The sequence below is a fragment of the Micromys minutus genome, assembly GCF_963924665.1.
Source record: "Micromys minutus genome assembly, chromosome: 3".
NCBI classification, from domain to species: Eukaryota; Metazoa; Chordata; class Mammalia; order Rodentia; family Muridae; genus Micromys; species Micromys minutus.
In genome coordinates this window covers 84485577-84503864 of record NC_137972.1, presented here as the reverse complement: position 1 = coordinate 84503864, position 18288 = coordinate 84485577, and the positions used below count along the sequence as shown (strand labels likewise).

Genomic DNA, 18288 nt, shown 5'->3' with positions numbered 1-18288 from the left:
CAGGTCACAGCGACCATGAGTACTGACGTAGAAGCTTGGCACTGAGGAGCTCAAGTGTGGATTCCAGTGTTGATGCATTTCAAGAACAAAACAGAATTCAGACTGTAGGGGGTTTAAGTACTAGCCTTGAAGCTTAAAACTGACAAAAAAAAAAAAAAAGAAAGAAAGAAAGAAAGAAAGAAAGAAAGCATCTGAGAGTTTAAAGCAGGATAATTTCAAGTCAAGATCTGAATTTAACAAAGGATGGACTGTATACTATTTAGGATGGATTGGTTCCTGGATATATTCATTGAGTTTCTTGTTGCTGTGACCAAGTAAGTGGCAGGAAGCAATTTAAGAAGAAAATGTAGATTTGGGCTTACAATTCCAGGGAGATATACTCCATCGCATCAAGAAAGTCGCGGCTGCAGGAACGGGAGACTAGCTAGGCACAGGGTGTCTACAGTCAGCAAGTGAGTGTAAAGTGGCAGAGGACACCTCAAGTGCCACCCAGCAGTGACCCACTTACCCCAGTTAAGGCTTCGCCGCCTAAAGGTTCCACAATCTTTCCCAACAGCGCCACCATGTGGGAACCAAGTTTTCAAAACCACAAGCCTATTGGAGACATTTCACATTTAACCCACAGAACTGAGGAAACTGGAATCAGGAATAATAATATTTTAATCTATGTTATTGGGCTATAATTTCCAAATCTAAAATCCAGTAAAGGGAACCCTAATAAGAAGCTCTGACAAATGCAAAGACATATTTAAACATCCTTACCAAAAATACAAATTATTTCCACCACCCCCAAAAATGTTCTCTTGTGCCCCTTTATAGTCAGTTTTGCCCACCCCCGACCATAAGCAACTTCTGATCTGCCAAGGGTGACATATACCAGTCTTCCTGTACCAGAACTCAATATAGGGAAACACACCAGCATGGCCTCTTCTGTCCCACTTTTGCTTAGCACAGATTTTGAGATCCATCCATGCCACTTGTTTCTCTTTGTCACTGAGTGGTATCGCGGACTGCGTAGCTCTTCCGTGGTTTATATATTCATCCTCCCATTGATAAGCTTGAGACTATCCACAAACTGAGTACTTAGGTGCCGTGTATATAAACACCCGGCGAGAAACGCACTACAGAAGAGGCTTTCTTTTTTCTCATTGTTTCAGAAAGCAGTGAGGGCAGGAAGGCATGATACCAGAAGCTCCATGACGGCAGGAGCATGAGGAGGATTCTTGCTCCTATCATACCATGAAACAAAGACCAGATGAAAAGTGTGGCCCCTAGAGACCTACCTTCTGCACTAGGCCCTTCCTCCCAAAGGTTCCCTGACCCCAAACACAGCTCCACAAGTTCAAAAGCACGGTGTGTGGGGCATGTTTTACATACAAATGAAAGCAGCTAAGCTACAATGATCCTGCCTCAGGATCTCCTCAGAAGCCAGCACCAGTGCCTCAGTGTAACACCCACCAGTTTGCAGCCCGGGTGTCACAGGCCAAGCTCCAGAGCTGTGGGCCCTCTTGCCTTGCTACGTTCCACTTGTCTTTCACTCCTAGGGCACTGGCATCCTGCTCAATGACAAAAACTCACTCAGGTCTCTAACGGAATCCCACCATTAATAGCCACCTTGTATGAAGCAGTCACAGGACCAAACCAGACAAAGGAGGAGTGTAATTTTATTGAGTAGCTCAAATTACTATGCTAGCCACCTCGGAAGTCCCTCCCTTGGTAGATAAGGAATGGGCATGTCTACTGTTCGTCTTCTCAGCACATTCCCTTTAATGAGACACTGCACTTCTGTTTTTGTGATAAAACTCTCACTAGTTCTAACAACAGAGCCCTCACTCCTCATCAAAGGAGCTTCTTTTAGTAGTAGATAGAAAAATTATTACAAAAAAGCCACAACTGACCAAAATGCAGAGAACATCTGAGTGTAAGGCTATGTACTGGCAGACACGAGGCCCCCAGAGAAATGTTTAACTTAGTTATAGTTACAGGAAATGCAGATACCAGGTATTTCAAGGATTTACTTGTAAGCCTCAGGGTATAAGAGCAAACCTAAGGGTGATTCAGACTTGGTGTGACTGGTCAGGGGCGAAATGGCAAGGAAGCATTGCTAGAGTTCTGACAAGCCAGTTGCCTGTCTATACTAGATAGAAACAGCATTATTCCAGAACTCAACCAGTTAAGGCAGACAGTCTGCATATAGCATGTTCTCCCAACTTCCCTGTTCCACCCCAACCCACCTCAAGATAGAGAGGTGAGACTCAGAACATCAGTGAGTCAGACCCGGGCACAGGATAGGAGCTGAAGTATTCTCTCTCCCAGCATGGATTGCCTTTCCTCCTTATGTCTCCACATTACGGAGGTCGGGACTACTACCCCTGGCCTGACAGTTGAGAGTATGGGTTTCTGGCTTTTTCCAGTTCCTCTTCCAGCCCCAGTCTCTCATCCTTAGCCTTTTGACTTCTCTTTTCATTCCATTCACTCTCCACAAGTAATAGCAGAGGAGCCCTTAGTTCAGTCGCTGTTTGCCCTGGGGACTCCCAAATCACACCACTAGGTTACATCTAGAACTGGGAACTATCCAGGGGGTAGCCTTAGTGTGTTTAGGACTGTAGGTCTTAGAAAATATGTTAGGGTGGTTAGAAGAGGGGCAACTTCATGGAGGCAATGTGACGGGGAGGGGGACAGGATTGAGGGAAAGAGGATAACATCTGAAATGTAAATACAGAGAATGTCCAATAAAAACAATTTTTTAAAAAAAGAAGAAGATATGATGTTGGGTATTGTCCCTTTAGTTGACAACATCGAGCACTTTTTGTCTATTTGGTTTCTTGGAGCATCCTCTCCTATAGCCCAGCCTAGCCTTGAGCTGCCTATGGAACTGAAAGTGTCCTCAAACTCCTGCTTCCCCAGGGATGACATATGCAGCACAAGATTAGTTTTGATGATTTTAAAGTTTTACTTCCTTTGTAAATTCATTATAAATTAGTGCTTGTCCGTCTGGCTTTTGCCTCTGTCAAGTAATCACTCTGCTATGTCTCTCCCACCCCCCAATCCTCACCCCCACCCCACCACCGCTGTATAAAGGCCCATGTCCTAGAAACAACGCATCTTCTTATGGGCTTTTTGAGACAGAGCCTGGCTATTTGCTGTATACCTGAGAATGACCTTGAACGATCCTCCCATCACCTCTAGTCCCTGAGTTCTAGACTTACAGGAATGTACTACCAATTTCATGAAGTCCTGGGAATCACACCTTAGAGCTTTGAGAATGGTGGCTATGTCCTACCAACTGAGCTACATTCTCGGTCAGCACTGGCTTGTTCCCTGTACTTTGTATGTTTTGTTTTCTATAATGAAGGATATGAACCCTCTGACCTAAAACTAGGAAGCACTAGCAGGAAGACACACTACACCTCTGACCTGTCTGCCATCCTTCCAGCTGCCTGGTGTACACTGTGCCTCAGTGGACTCCTTACACAGCGTAGACTGCCTGGCTCCAGGTTTGTTTTCAGCACCATTACCAAGGCTCAGTCATGGCTGGCAAAGGACCGACAATTATGGTCATTATCAAGATGAGGCAATCTCACAGGTAAGGCAGGTTCTAGCTACTTCAAAATACAGAAATGCCCAATTGTTTACAGAGGTTTCCCCTAGCCTTGTGATGACAGTGTTAAACAAGATGACAGATGCCTTTGGCAATCCAGGTCGCTGTTTTTCTCACCCCTCCTCCCTCTCCACACCTTTGCTTCCTAACTCTTTACAAACTAACTTCTTGAACTGGTTTGCAGTCTTGGAAAATCTCCTACTCAGTAAGAAAATATAACAAAAACAATGTAAGGAAAACAAATATCCCTCAAACATGCTGACAGGTGAGCTAACGCAGGAACATGTAACAGGAGGTGGGAAGTCCTATCTCAGTGGCCATTTGTCTTTGGGGTACATAAGCCACGGTGCTCCTCCTTCCCAGTCCTTTGGCATGAGGTTGGTTCTCTGGCTTCAGTATGCAGGCTTTTCTCTACACTGTGCTCCAAGACAAGAGACAGAAAAGTAACCACTGAAAACAGGAACTTCAGTAATAAGGCTCCCTGGCTCTTGGTCCCTGGATTAATGAGACATGGGTCCCTTTGTGTCTAGTTCTCTTTCCTGATGGCCCGCCTAGATTTCTGAGTAGAGCTAGTCAGACTTTCCCATTCTGGCATGCTTCACTAGTATACAGAATTTTTTTCTGTTTCTTATATGCTCTCCTTGGCAAAATATGATGTCCAGAGCTGATCTCTGCTTTTAGTTTTCATCCTGACAGAATTTAAAACAAAAACTGGGAAGTGGTATGATGACCCAGCAGGTAAATATGACAGGTGCAAAAGCTTAGGACCATACACAGTGGAAAGGGAGAATCAACTCTGGTAAGTTGTACTCTGGCCACATCACACACACACACACAGACACACACACACACACACACACACACACACACACACAAGTTAATACCACCATCCAGCTGCATGTTGAGATACCATATTCTATTTTATGTCTGACCATGTTCTTTGCCAATACATTCTATTCTTGCTCTGTAAATCAGGATATTTGGTGTGGTATGGGTAAACTAGTCTGAACACCATGTTACTCTGTGGATGTGGATGTGCGAAGCCTGTCCTTGACATGCCACTCATCCCAGAGGCCCAGCACTCATCGGAAGCTACCCACAGATACACACATGGACACATCCTCTCAGGTTTCACAGCCAGGTCCACTAAGCCTATCTAATTGCAGACTCTGTGCCTCTGACCTGCTCCACTTAGCTGGAGTTAATTGCTCCCTATTCAGCCATGTCACAGGAAAACCAGAGGCAGTGGTTACTGTAGCCTTAAGTCGATGCACTAATGCATTCTACATAACACTGGGCAAAAATGGTTCCTAGGTGGTTCAAAATGAAACTCAGTCAAGTATAATCAGCAAAAAGAATATTATTCAAAACTGTCAAGTTTTAAAAATTGACCACATTTAAAAGTTAAGGATCTTCCATTTAAGGTAAGTCTTCTTAAAAACACGAGTTATGAGGGCCTTGAAGATCTTGCTTAAACCTCACCAAAGTGACTCCCATTAAAAGTTCAACCAAGTTGTGTCAAGTCTTTGACTTACTAATATTTTCCAATGCTTATTGTTCTAATTTTGAGCCCTTGAGGCTTCAGCCCAGCTAAAGTATTTTTTTAACCTTAGGTCTTTGAAGAGAACGTATTAATGATATAGAATCATTTTCTGGTTTTTAAGGGTCTAGTCTCTCAGTCATCATCAGCAGTGTGGCGACAAATGTTTAGACACACATGTTCTGTGATGAAGAAGTAGCCAGACCCCCTTTGACACTCTGAAGAAAAATAAGCTCAAAAGGGTCTTATTTTTCTTATAGCTTGAGTTAACCAGGTTTGGGGTGTAGATCACTGGGATTTGCTTAACTTCCCTGAGGCCCTAGGTCAAGCCTTGGCACACTCAAAGGAGTTTTGTTTCCTCCAGTGATCTTTTGAAATATGTTCACTAGGCCCCGTGTTTTTAATTTTTATAACGAGAGGCTGGAAACATAGTTCATTAGGTACTTCACTTACCTACTGAAATGGAATTAAAACTCTATCTGGCATCCACTTGCTCCTCCCAGCTCTCAGTCTGAGGTAGTAATAGGTTGAAAGGCTCCAAAGAGGTCTCCCAGAACTGGAGGATGACCAAAGACAAGGGGCTAAAATGCATTATGTGCTGGACATGGAGCAAGAGGCAAGAGATACAGGGTTGCCATGTCCAGGATGGAGGGAGGGCCAGCAGGCACAGGAAAATTCCAGAATTCTTCATCTCTGCTGAACAGATACCCAAATTCTCAATTTGTATCTTACAAATTACTGGGGTTAATAAAAGAAAGAATGTATTAACTTTAACAACAACAACAAAAAGCCCATCTCATAAACTGTAAATGAAAACAAAAGGACAACTGGGCTTCATAAATTTTTAAAGATTCACAGGAACCTGTGAAAAAGAAAAAACAACAACAACAAACTCTAAATAGATATGGCTTGTGAGAAAAGAAAATCTGTCTGACACACAAAACAAAGAACTTGAGCCGGAATGTAAAATGAACTCTTAAAATTCAGTAACAACATAAACCAACTTCTACAAATGAGCAAAGGATTTCAATGCCATTTAAAATCCAATCATGAAAAAAGCCAATTTACAAAGCTTTCTATCATAAACCCACAGGGAAACATTAATTAAAAATGCACCGAGAGACTACCATGGTTTCCATGGTGGCAGAAGTACATTATCACATGCAAAGAAAACGGAGCACCTGGAACTCTCAACGATACTGGCAGAAATTAGAATGGCATGGTCACTTTGGACAAATCCAGGGGTTCTCATCAATATGAGTCTAAAACTCCCGATATAGTTCATAGTTCTAGAATCAGCAAGGTAAATATAGTCTTCCTAAGGAAGCGTGCTCAAATTTCATAGCAGGTTCATTCACAATAACTCAAAGCTAGAAAGAACCCAAATGCCTATCCGAGGGGAATGGATAAACACCCAAACATTCACAAGTGGAACCCTAATCTGTACGGAAGGAATTATTATGATAGAAAGCAGAATGGGGAACTATAAAACATTACACTAAGTAAAAGAAGCCAGGCACAAAAACAGTTGTGCCTTATAACCTGTTTATGTGAAATTCTTGAGCAGGCAAAGCTAGTTGTAGAAGGGCAGAAAAAAAGGAATCAGTGGCTTCCAGGGCTACAGTCTGGAAACTGTTGCACAGAGTAGGAGGGGGTGCTCAGAAAGTAAGAATATTCTTTATCTTCAATGTGCTGCTTGTAATGACAGATGGGGATTTCAACTGCAAACACGCATCAAACTGAAAACAACCCCAAAACCCCACATCTGATGGTACATTTAAAAATAGGTACAAACTGTACCCCAATAAAATTATTTTTAAAACAACCAGCCCCTTTGTTTTGCAATAGAAAAATCAGTTATTTTCATTTTGAGAATGGACAACTTGGAAGCGAGAGAGGAAGAGTAGCAGAGATGGTGAGCTTGTCTGGCATATGAAAAACCCCAGGAACAAGAAGAGGCTTTGAGGAGAGTAAGCTATTTCATTTTAAAATGGACTTTATTCTTCAGAGTAGCTGTGGTTTCACTGAGCATGAAATTCAGATATTTCCAATTTAATCTCTGTCCCCCACAAAGAGGCAGTCTCCCCATCCATCAGCACCCATCATGACACACTTGTGAAAACTCATGACTATCCTCTGAGGTCCAAAGTTCACATCAAGTCCTGGTATTTGACTCTGTGGTTTTGTACAGATATCCATGGCCACTTTATGTAAATCACTGACACTTTGAGAAACTACAATATGATCATGATCAAATTTTGTAATTAAACCTAACAGGGGCAATAGACACGGCTCAAGTAAGAGATCTGCCAATCACAGCACTCTCCTACTCTAAGGTATTCACAAGGAGACAGAGTTGTTTTTTCTTCTTCTTCTCCTTCTCCTCCTCCTCCTCCTCCTCCTTCTCCTCTTCCTCCTCCTTCTCTTTTCTTCTTCTTTCTTCTTTTTACTTCTTCTTCTTCCTCCTCCTCCTCCTCCTCCTCCTCCTCTTCCTCCTTCTCCTCCTCCTCCTCCTCCTTCCTCTTCTCCTTCTTCTTCTCCTCCTTCTCCTTCTCCTCCTTCTCCTTCTTCTCCTTCCTCCTTCTTCCTCCTCCTTCTTCCTCCTCCCCCTCCTTCTTCTTTTTCCTCCTCCTTCTCTTCCTCCTCCTCCTCTTTCACCATTTTTTAGGCAACTTTAGCAGGACCCTTGGCACCATCAAACTTCTCTTTAGACTTACAGTCAGCAACATCCTTCTCATGCTTCTTTGTCAGCTTTGCTGCCTTGGTAACATAAGGTTGTTTTTCACTGTCACTGAAGTTATTCCACATCTCCTCCAGATTTTTTGCCACATCTCCAATGGAGACGCCAGGGTTTGTGGATTTGATCTCAGGCAGAATTCGGAGCAGAATAAGAAAAATTCGGACGGAGGTTCTTCTTCTTGCCTCCTTTATCTGGTCCATAATCTTTCATCTCTCAGTCATAATGTACTTTATCTGCCTTTGCCATTTCATCAGACGTTGATTTCTCTTTGCTGACACCGTCTTCCACCTCTCGGAGCACTTCTTGGAAAACTCCGAAAAATTGACTAGAACCTGTGGGTTTTTCTTCTTATGTTCTTCCCTGCATGTCTGCACAAGAAAAAAAAAAGACATAAGCAGACATCTTGCCCTTTGGTTTCTTGGGATCCCCTTTAGCCACGTGACCGCATTGTCCCATAGTCTGGGTAGCGCTCCCCAGCCCCACACTAGCTGCTTCCACAAGAGCCACCTCACATTTACCTACTTCTGTATTACTTATTCTTGTTGCCATGACAAAATATCTCACTAAAGCTGCTTGAAGGAAGGTTTATGTTGGCTCTCCTCTTAAGGATAAAGTACATGGGGGTGGGAAAGACCGAATGGCAGAAGTACTAGGTAGCTGGTTACATTGTCTGTAGAGTGGAGGCAAAGAGATGGGAATGTAGAGCTCCTGGTACTTCCTCCCCCTAACTCAGTCTAAAACTGAGCCCATGGAAAGGAACTGGCCACATTCACAGTGGATATTCCTTCCTCAGTTAAAGCTGCCTGGAAACACTTTCATAGCTCAGGGCTATGTCACCTAAATGATTCTAACTCCCACCAAACTGAGCCCATGGAAAGAAACTGGCCACATCCACAGTAGATATTCCTTCCTCAGTTAAAGCTGCCTGGAAACACTTTCATAGCTCAGGGCTATGTCACCTAAATGATTCTAACTCCCACCAAACAGATAATGGCAATGACCCATCACTTTTACTCAAAGGTATCTTGGTTGTTTCAAAGTTATGGCAAATGAATAAAGCTGTAAATATTCGTGTGCAAATTTTTATAGTTTATTATTGTTTTGGGGGATTTCTTTTCTTTTTCCTGATGATGGGGAACAAAGCCATACCCTCACAAATGAGAGGGAAGCAACCTACTACACCGCAGCCCAATTATGAAGAGTTTTGTGTTGACATAGTTTTTAATCAAGCTGAATAAATATCTAGGAGTACAGAGACACCCTGTGATTGAATCTCACAGTGTTAGTCATTAGACCTACCTACTCAGAGTCTACAGAAATTCTTCAATTGTGGTTCCAATTTTCCTACTTTCATATTGGATCTTATGATAAGTACCTGGTCTTGGAATGACTGTGGTAATAAATAGGAGAGGCCAGGAAAGAAGAGAATTGAAAGTCTAGGTTCTGGATCAGAGGGCTTATATTTACATAACTCTGAGAAGGCAGTGGCTCCAGACCCAGCAAAGCTTCAAGATGTGTATCAGAATGCAGAAATTTTTTTAAATGACTAAAAGTAAGGGGTGAGGCTCAGTGTTTAAGCTGTAACATATCCTAAAAGTGTAATCGTGCGCACGTGCACGAGCACACACACACACACACACACACACACAATATTCTGCTATACTCAACCAAAGAACTTGGAATCAGAGAAAATGGCCATTGGGTCAACAATAGTGAAAGAGATGATCAAACACAACTCTCTACTTTCCAGGAGCAAAGTGAACAGCTCTCTTCTTTTTCCTTTCTCTAAGGGTTATTAGGAACAGCATCCACCTATAAGATCCAGTTAACTCTCAGCAACTGGACTTCTGCATGTGTCAGAAAAGAGTTAAGTTTTGCTCTGGTATCAGAACAGTGGTATATCCTGATTCCAGTAGAGGGCAGCAAGTCAACTTCTGCTATGATATAAGTTACCAGGAAGAGCCCAGCTTCAGTATTAGTCAGATTTCTTAGCTATAGACCACAGAATCTGTCCCAACTAGTATAAACAGAAAAGTGACTATTAAGGGTTAAAGACAGATTATAGAATCATTGAAGTCACAAAAGAAGCAAACACTGGCAGGAGCCTCCCAGAAGAACTCTGAAAACCACAACAGAGACCTATATGTTAAAGGCATCTCTTGCTTCTATGTGATCAGGAAGCTTCAGAAGCAGGAAGCAACCACCCTGTCACATACTGGAAGCCATCTCTTAAATCAGGAAGCCACTGGCCATCTCTAATTTTATACAGCCCAACTATCTTTCGCTCTGTCAAATTCTCTATTGCATACAAAATAAACACACACACACACACACACATATGCACACACACACACATGCACACGCGTGCACAATTTATGGAAAATAATTCACATCTTCTCTAGCCATACAGGAATCTGAAAGAATATCATTTGCAACTATCACCTCTTGGAATAGAAGGTAAACATACCAATCTACATGTCCTCGATTTTTACCGGTCCCTCAACAACCAGAACGTATTTATAATTTTTGTCTTTATTTTTTGAGACAGGGTCCTGGCTGGCCTGGAGCTCACAGGGTTCTGCCTGCCTCTGCCTCCCAAGTGTTAGAATTAAAAGTATACATCCTAGCCTGCTTAAGTTAGTTTTTATTTATTTTTATTTATGCATTTATTATTAATATTTTTGGTTTTTCAGGACAGAGTATCTTTATGTAGTCCTGGCTTTCTTGGAACTGGATCTGTAGACCAAGCTGGCTTCAAACTCAGATATCCAGTGTCTGCCTTCTGAGGGCTGGGACTAAAGGCATGTGCTGTCAATGCTATTGCTGTCACCACCACCACTGCCACTACCTGTATGTTTATTTGTTTGTTTAGTTTTCAAACACAGTTTGCTGAGATTTTTTTGTTTATGAAACTCTGTGGGTATAGCAATAGCTTACAGTACCACAGCCAAGAGCTGTCCACTTTTCTGCATTATCCAGAAACGTGTAGTATTTCTTTTTCTTCCATCTCTGTTCTAAGAGTGCTTTCTCTGGTGTCTGGGGCTAACTTACTGGCTCTCTGAAACCCCCTTCTCTGCCCTGTGTTGTCCATCTACCATGTGATTCAACTCAGCATGACATTATTTCTTCTTTGGCTTGCCTTCCTTAAGATAATATTTTATTAATTTTCAGACAATTTCTTACAATGTATTTTGATCATATTCACCTCCAACTCTTCCCTCAACTCCTCCAAGCAGGAGTTGCAGACCATTTTCCCACCTTCTCACTGAGAGGCTAGAAGTTAGACAGATTCCCTGGTAGGCAGACAGGGAACTGGGTCTATGACTAGGTAGCAGACATGATGATGTCTAGCTTCCTCCTTACCGTCCTGACTTACAACAAAGGCCTGACAGCTTATAACAAAGACACTGTAGGTTTTTGGTCTCCCACCAGCAGGCAGCCTGCTGATGGACTGGCTCAACAAGTTCAAAGGCCTGCTCAGGACATGCCACACAAGTTCTGGCTATTCAACCACCCAAGTTCCATTTGTGTTGCCCATATACTTACTCATCGTGAGTGTGAGGCTATCCACTGGAGGATGATTGACCTACCAATGCCCACACCCTGATAAAACTATTGATAGTTGATAGCTAGGTGTCTGGGATCATGATCTGAAATGTTGGATGGACTTGTGCAGGCAATTACACCTGCTATGATTTTATAAGTACAGAAGCCCTGACATGTTGAAAAACACAGTTTCACTCTGGTCCTCCCTGACCTCTGGCTATTATATCTTTCTGTTCCCCCTTATAAGATAGTCCCTGAGCCTTGGTGGAACAGTGGGAGTGATATAAATGTCCCATTTCTTGCTGAGCACAGGAATGACTTTTTTTTTTTAGTGTCTATTTTCCTCCTCTGAGCAGCTGCTGTGACCTATAGCTTGCTTGTCCTAGGATTTCTCTTTTAAACTCTAACAAAATTGTCCTTGACAAAAACAAACAAACAAACAAACAAAAACAAAACAAAAACCCATAAAACAAACTCCATGGCCCTTCTTGCCATGATCCATCTTTTCAGAGGCTCAAGGCCCTCTGTAGAGAAAGTGAAAGGTTGCTCTGCTTACTTCACTATAGGCATACACTATGGCTTCATACCACACAAAATGCTTCTGCTAACTGCAACAGAGATTTCGAGATGTATCCATTTTACCTAGAGCACCATAGTTCCCACCTACAGGAACCATTAATCTCAGGCAGTCCAGCTCAGGAGATTTAGCAACTAGTCTGACTTTTTCTGTTCCTTGAAATTCATTAAGCACTTTTTATAATCTATAAGACACATGGGTAAATAGTATCTTTTTGACAGAAATACTTTGAATTTATAACTTGAGCCCTGAGTTCTAACCTAACTAGTCCTAACCTGGGTAATTTCTATAAGTAATTTTTATCAACTGATTCAGTTAACTTCTTGAGATATTAGTTTTCACATTGCTAAAGCAATCCTGCTATCAAACAAGTCAACCTTCTGTGTCTCTGCATTCCACATCTACTGACTTAATCAACCACAGACTTAAAATAAATCTTATATGGTGATACATGCCTATAATGCCCACAAGAGGGTTACTGTGAATGCCCAAATTGGTTGCATAGCAAGGTCATGTCTGGAGAAACTAAAATAAAGAAAAGTAGTAAACATGTACAGGTTTCTTATTTTGCAATTCTCTCGATTATAGCACAACAAATATTTACAAAGAATTTACATCATATATAGTATCATAATCTAGAGATAACTTGTAACAACAAAATATAGGAGGATGTGCATAGGCCAAATGCAGAGATGGTGCAATTTTATTTATAAGGGACTGAACAACTATGGATCTGGCCAATATTAGGGATCCCAAACTCTGGCCCCCAAGGATATTGAGGAAAGGCTACATTTCATAAAACTAGCAAGAAAAGTAAAGGCATTGCATTGAAATTTTGTATAAGCTGAACCTGTAGCACAAACCTGAAGTCCTAGCTACCAAGTAGGCTGTGGTAGGATTCTACATTGTGATAGCTAATCTTGGTTGTTTACTTGACATAGCTGGGAAGAAGGAACTTCGGGTGGAGAACTGTCTGCCATCAGACTAGCCTGGAGGCATTTCCTTGAGGCATTCTTCTTGGTTGCAAATTAATACAGTAGAGCCCAGCCCACTGTGGGCATGATCAAACATAGATGGGTGGGCCTTGTCTACATAAGTAGTTGAACACAAGCCAAAGAGCAGTGTTCCTTTGCGGTTTCTGTTTCCAGTTCCTGCCCTTCTGGCTTTCCAACCCTGACTTTGTCAGTGATGAACTGTAATCTGCAATATGAAATAAACCCCCAATCCTCCCCAAGTTATTCTTGGTCATGGTGTTAATCACAGAAACAAAAAGCAAACTGGGACACAAGTTAAGCTCTACTGAGTGAGTTCAAGGCCAATCCTAGTATCTTAGTAAAAGTTTGATCAAATTAAGAAGCAAAGAAAGGGAGGGGGAGGGGAATGATATAATTATATTTTAATTTTTAAAAAACTTTAATTTTATAAAAAGTAGAAACAAATCTGGAGATGTAAGTCAATGATAGAACTTGTTAGAATGTATAAGACCTTGAGTTGGATCTTTGATATCACAAGCACAGAATAAAAAGTTGGGTAAATCTAAAACCATTGGTCTGAGCTAGTTAGCAGAATACATTTTATGAGGTAACTAATGACCTATCAAGACTAGAACAACATCTCATGAGTTAATTGTGATGAAGTTATACAGGACTGTTTGCAAACTGAGTTAAGAAGGATTCTGAGCTCACTAAAAAAAAAATTAAAAAAAACAATCATTTGGTAAAAAATGCAATTATGAAAGGCTGATTGCATCGGAAGGGCACTGATTAGTTAGGAGGGTGCCACTAATGGCACATACTTGACATTACTCATCCTTTAAAAAAAAGATTTATTTATTATATATGAGTACAGTGTCACTGTCTTCAGACACACCAGAAGAGGGCATCAGATCCCATTACAGATGGTTGTGAGCCACCTTGTGGTTGCTGGAATTTGAATTCAGGACCTCTGGAAGAGCAGCCACTGCTCTTAACCATTGAGCCATCTCTCCAGCCCAACAGTACTTTTTTTTAACAGGTCGGTGCTGTAGTTGTCACAGTGTCTGATGTCATCTGGAGCAGCCTTAAGAAGGCAAGGCCGGTGCATTAAAGAAGCAACAGAACAGCAGCCCAAGAAGAAAGGGACTTGAAGAAGTAGGGGACTTACGTGTTGGACTCAGAATAGAAAACTCTAGACAAGAGCCACCACTGGCTGGAACTAGAGGTCTACATATAGCACTCTTGTTCCTTGTGGTTCCTCCATATCTGCCTTGCCTCTTCTTGCAAGATAAAAGTTTGCAGAACAATATCGTCCCCTAGTATTACCCTCCTCCATGTTCTCTGTGGCCTAGATCCCCTAAACCCTGTTCCTGTCAATCCAGGTAGGATCTAATCTATACTTAGAGGTTTATATAGACCAAGTGCTTAGCTAAGAAGATATTACTGATGAGTTTCTGCAAGAAGGGAAAAAAGGCTGTTCTGTTGTTGTTCTTGTTGTTGCTTGTTTGTTATATATGAAGTAGTTCGAGGAATATGAGAAATAATCAGGGGCAGCAGAGACCCATGTGAAAGACTACTCCACAGAGTTGGGAGCAGTGAATCTGGGCTGTTGATGCCACTGACAAGATCGGCTGCAGCCCATGCAACTGTCACTCTAGCCGCTACTAGCTGAGGAGGACACAGCCACTGCCTCCCTCAGCTGATTGGATTCACAGAGCCTGTTGATTCTTTATGTCATTCGTTTCCAAGCCAAACTCAAAAGGGAAAGCAACTAAATCACACAGATGTAGCCAGGCACCCAAGCCTTGGCGTTCAGGAGATTTGAGTCTCAAATGTTTAGCCTTATGGTAACATATAAAAGCTGGCACATCAGTTAAGGGGTGGGGTTAAATGCTAGATACATTTCCCCCCTATAGTGCTACAGTAGTAACAATAGATGGGAAGATTCAGGGATCATCAAGACATCATGTCATATTGCTGTGCTAATTCCAAACACCTACAATTAGACCATGATGTGGTCCATAGACCAAAAATAAATAAAACAAAAAAACAATTGAAATTTTCACTTTTTTGCTCCAACAGAGACTTCAAATTCACAGGGTCATCTTTTTTATTCTATACCTTCAGATTACTCTCTCTTATTTTTAGTCTTCTAGTGATCAGAGAGAATCCTGATTGACAACTGTCACTCATTCCTTTCTTTCTTTCACTCTTGAAGCAGGCCACATCCTGCAACCACAGACCATCACCTGCTAAACCTTCCTTGGCTTTCTCTCTTTTCCACTGTGGCCTATTCCCTAATCCTCAACTAGTTCTACCTTGATACTAGACCAATCTTTTCATCTGCCTTTGTTCTAGTACAAACACCCTTCATCTCTCCATCCAAACATCTACCCATTCATCGACCAGCTATCTCCACAACCAGCCAGCCAGCAAACCGCCCGCCATCTACTATTTCAGCTTACGTTACTGAATGCATTGCTCTGTGCTAAATACTATAATAAATGAGGCCCTAACAGACATGATGGACACTAGTAAAACAGTTCCCCTTATAAATACATAGTCAAAGATACTATGAAAGAAAATTACAGGTTGTATGAAAGCATCACAATGGGGCCCTGCATTGGTAAGAGGCCAGGGAAGCTTACCGTAAAGAGATGACCTTTGAGGAAGGTTAAAGGATGAAGAAAATAACCTAACCTAGGTGGATAGGGCTAAGCTAGCTAAAGAAACCAGTGAGTATGGATGTTGTCAGAGAAGAGGCATCAGAACACATTTGAGAAATCAAAAGTTTGATGTAACGGAGGAGCCTATCCTTTGTAACATAAAATCAGGACATAATGCCAGGACAGCATGCCTGGCATTCAATAAGGGTTCCAATAGTTCGCTGAAGAAGAAAACGGATGAATAGGTGGATGGATGGTATTAGACGGGCAAGGGGACGAAGCTGTAATTGATGGCACAACCTACGACGAGAAGCAGAGCTGCAGACTCCTTGCTCATCTGCCTCCTTTAATCTCTACCTAACCTCACAGCCACTTATGCCACCCAGGCACTTATCACATTGTATATAATTGACTGGTTATTGTCTCCTCTTCCTCCATAATGTGTGTTTATAGGCTCTTGTCTTGTTTACCAAGAATCCCCACACCTAGCCCATTACCTGCACAGAGGAAGTATTGCATATAAACATTTAATGAGTTGGTAGGCATCACATCAAAGTCAGGAGGGCAGGAGAGGGTGGAGTTGAAGGTGAGTAAAAGGAGTCAGCTGCCAGCACAGGAGAGGCCGAAAGCCAAGTGGAGCACACACATGCCAGTGGCCTTCAGCATTAATGTCTGGAGATAGGCCCAGAGCCTGCAGGTGAGCAAGGAAGCAGGTGCACAGAACTCAAGGAGGAGCCACAGGGTGGTTCCATGCCATCCAGGTTATGGTATCCTTCTGGCTGCTCTACGGACCTGGTTTGTATCTTTCAGGAAGCAGGGGGAATCGAAGAGATTGTGTGTGTATACACATCTATGTGCAGAACAAACCCCCCCCCCCCGTCCCACGTAAGAATGTCCAGATCCTCTTGACCTGTGCTGCTACTGCCCAGCCAAATGATTCAAGTATGTACCAAGTTATCAAGTATGTACCAAGAAGCTTGAGCCCCTGAGCAGTGGCCTGTCCACTTGGATGGAGACCCCCTTCCCAAATTGAACCTTGCTGGGAAAGATAGCAACACCAGGTACCACAGATAACTGTGACTTATCTGAATGCTTCCTGTTGGGTTGCTGGAAACCAGACTCCCTGTGCTGCCTATCCTGGTCCTCTTGTTTTGAAATAATGGTTTCCAAAATTACCAGCCCCACCTATTTCATTCTACCCCTTTGGCTCATTGTTTCTGCAAAGACTATGCTGACTTCATGTGCTATTTAGTGAAGTCCCGAGTATATCTTAGGTACTAAGTCACCATATAAGGTTCTATTTATTTGTTTCTTTGTATCATTTATTTATATAGGGTCTAACTACTTAGCCCAGGCTGCCTTGAAACTCACAGTCCATCTGCCTTAGCCTCCCTTGAGGCTGAGTTTACATATATGATCCACTGTACCCTGTCTGTACTATTTAATCTTAATGTTTACCTTATACGTATTTCCTCATAGATGAAAATGACTAATGAACCAGAATTGGAGGTATTTAGGTCAGAGATGCCGCTAATTAATTGCTTCCAAAATGCCCAGCCATGTGTCCCTTCAGAGGAGCTAAACACAAACACCAACTTGGCCCCATTAGCAGGACTGATGAAGCCCTAAGGCTTCATCTTGGCACCATCACTAGCTCATTTTACACATGGCCTCTCTTTACTCTTGTCAAGGATCTCAGTCCTTGAAACTCATCATTCTACTCTACAGAGGTTTCCAGGGAAAGTGATAAAAACCAAGCCAGTCCCAGGCAAACCGAGACAGCTGGTCCAGCTCAAAAGTCTGCGTGCTTTTGAAGGGGTTGCTGCTTCTACTTACATGTTAAATAAAATGGCTCCCAACATCTGGTTGCCTCTAGATGAGCAGGTCCTCACATATACCAAGCGATGTCATGTAAACCTTGCTCCCTAATTTAAAACTATTGGTTAAATATAGCTGATGATATCCAGTTACTGTGGGGAGTACACAGAGGTGGAGTTCAAGTTATCTGGTTGAGACTCATAGGTAGGCACCGAGGAGGCGGGGCGGGAGAAGGAGAACAGGTCTCCAGGAGTCACGATGGGCCATCGGCACATGCCAGAGTGATATGCCTCCCCGGGACACCAGACTGCAGGAGCAGAAATGACCCAGAGACTTTCAAACAGTAATATCTGAGGAGCAGAGTTGAGCCAGTAGATAGACCAGCATCAAGAGATTTTGATGAGGGGTAATCCCCCGTGACTATGCAAAGCCTGATAAAATATCGTAGTTTGAATCTCATTTATTTAAAGTTAGATGGGGATAAGTTTAATAAATATTATTTTCCATTCTTTGTTGCAACATGCTGAAGAACCAGCAGTTTGGACCTCAGAGAGGGAGAGACAGTGTCTGCTGCACAAAGGAACTGGCTCTTTAATCAGGCACCGAGTCTATCCTTACATCCCGGCCAGGCCACTCACACCTTAGGACCTGCTGACTCAGCCACACCTGGGCTGCCAAGTCAGTCATCCTGGCAACAACAGGAAAGGCAGCTTCAAGCTCTGGAGAGTGGAGACAGACCTGCTTCTCTGGTTTATTGCTGAGTGCCTCACTGTAGCAGAGACCATTGCAAGCTCAGTAAGCGAGCAAGCAGTCACCCTAGACTCTT

At 42.5% G+C, this 18288-nt stretch overlaps 1 pseudogene across 1 annotated transcript; it reads right to left on the bottom strand.

Moving 5' to 3' along the window:
• Positions 1 to 7754: 7754 nt before the first annotated feature.
• On the bottom strand, positions 7755 to 8430 carry LOC308418964 (high mobility group protein B3-like; annotated as a pseudogene). Its single transcript has one exon. The product of its transcript is annotated as a high mobility group protein B3-like (transcript).
• Between the last annotated feature and the right edge of the window lie 9858 nt (positions 8431 to 18288).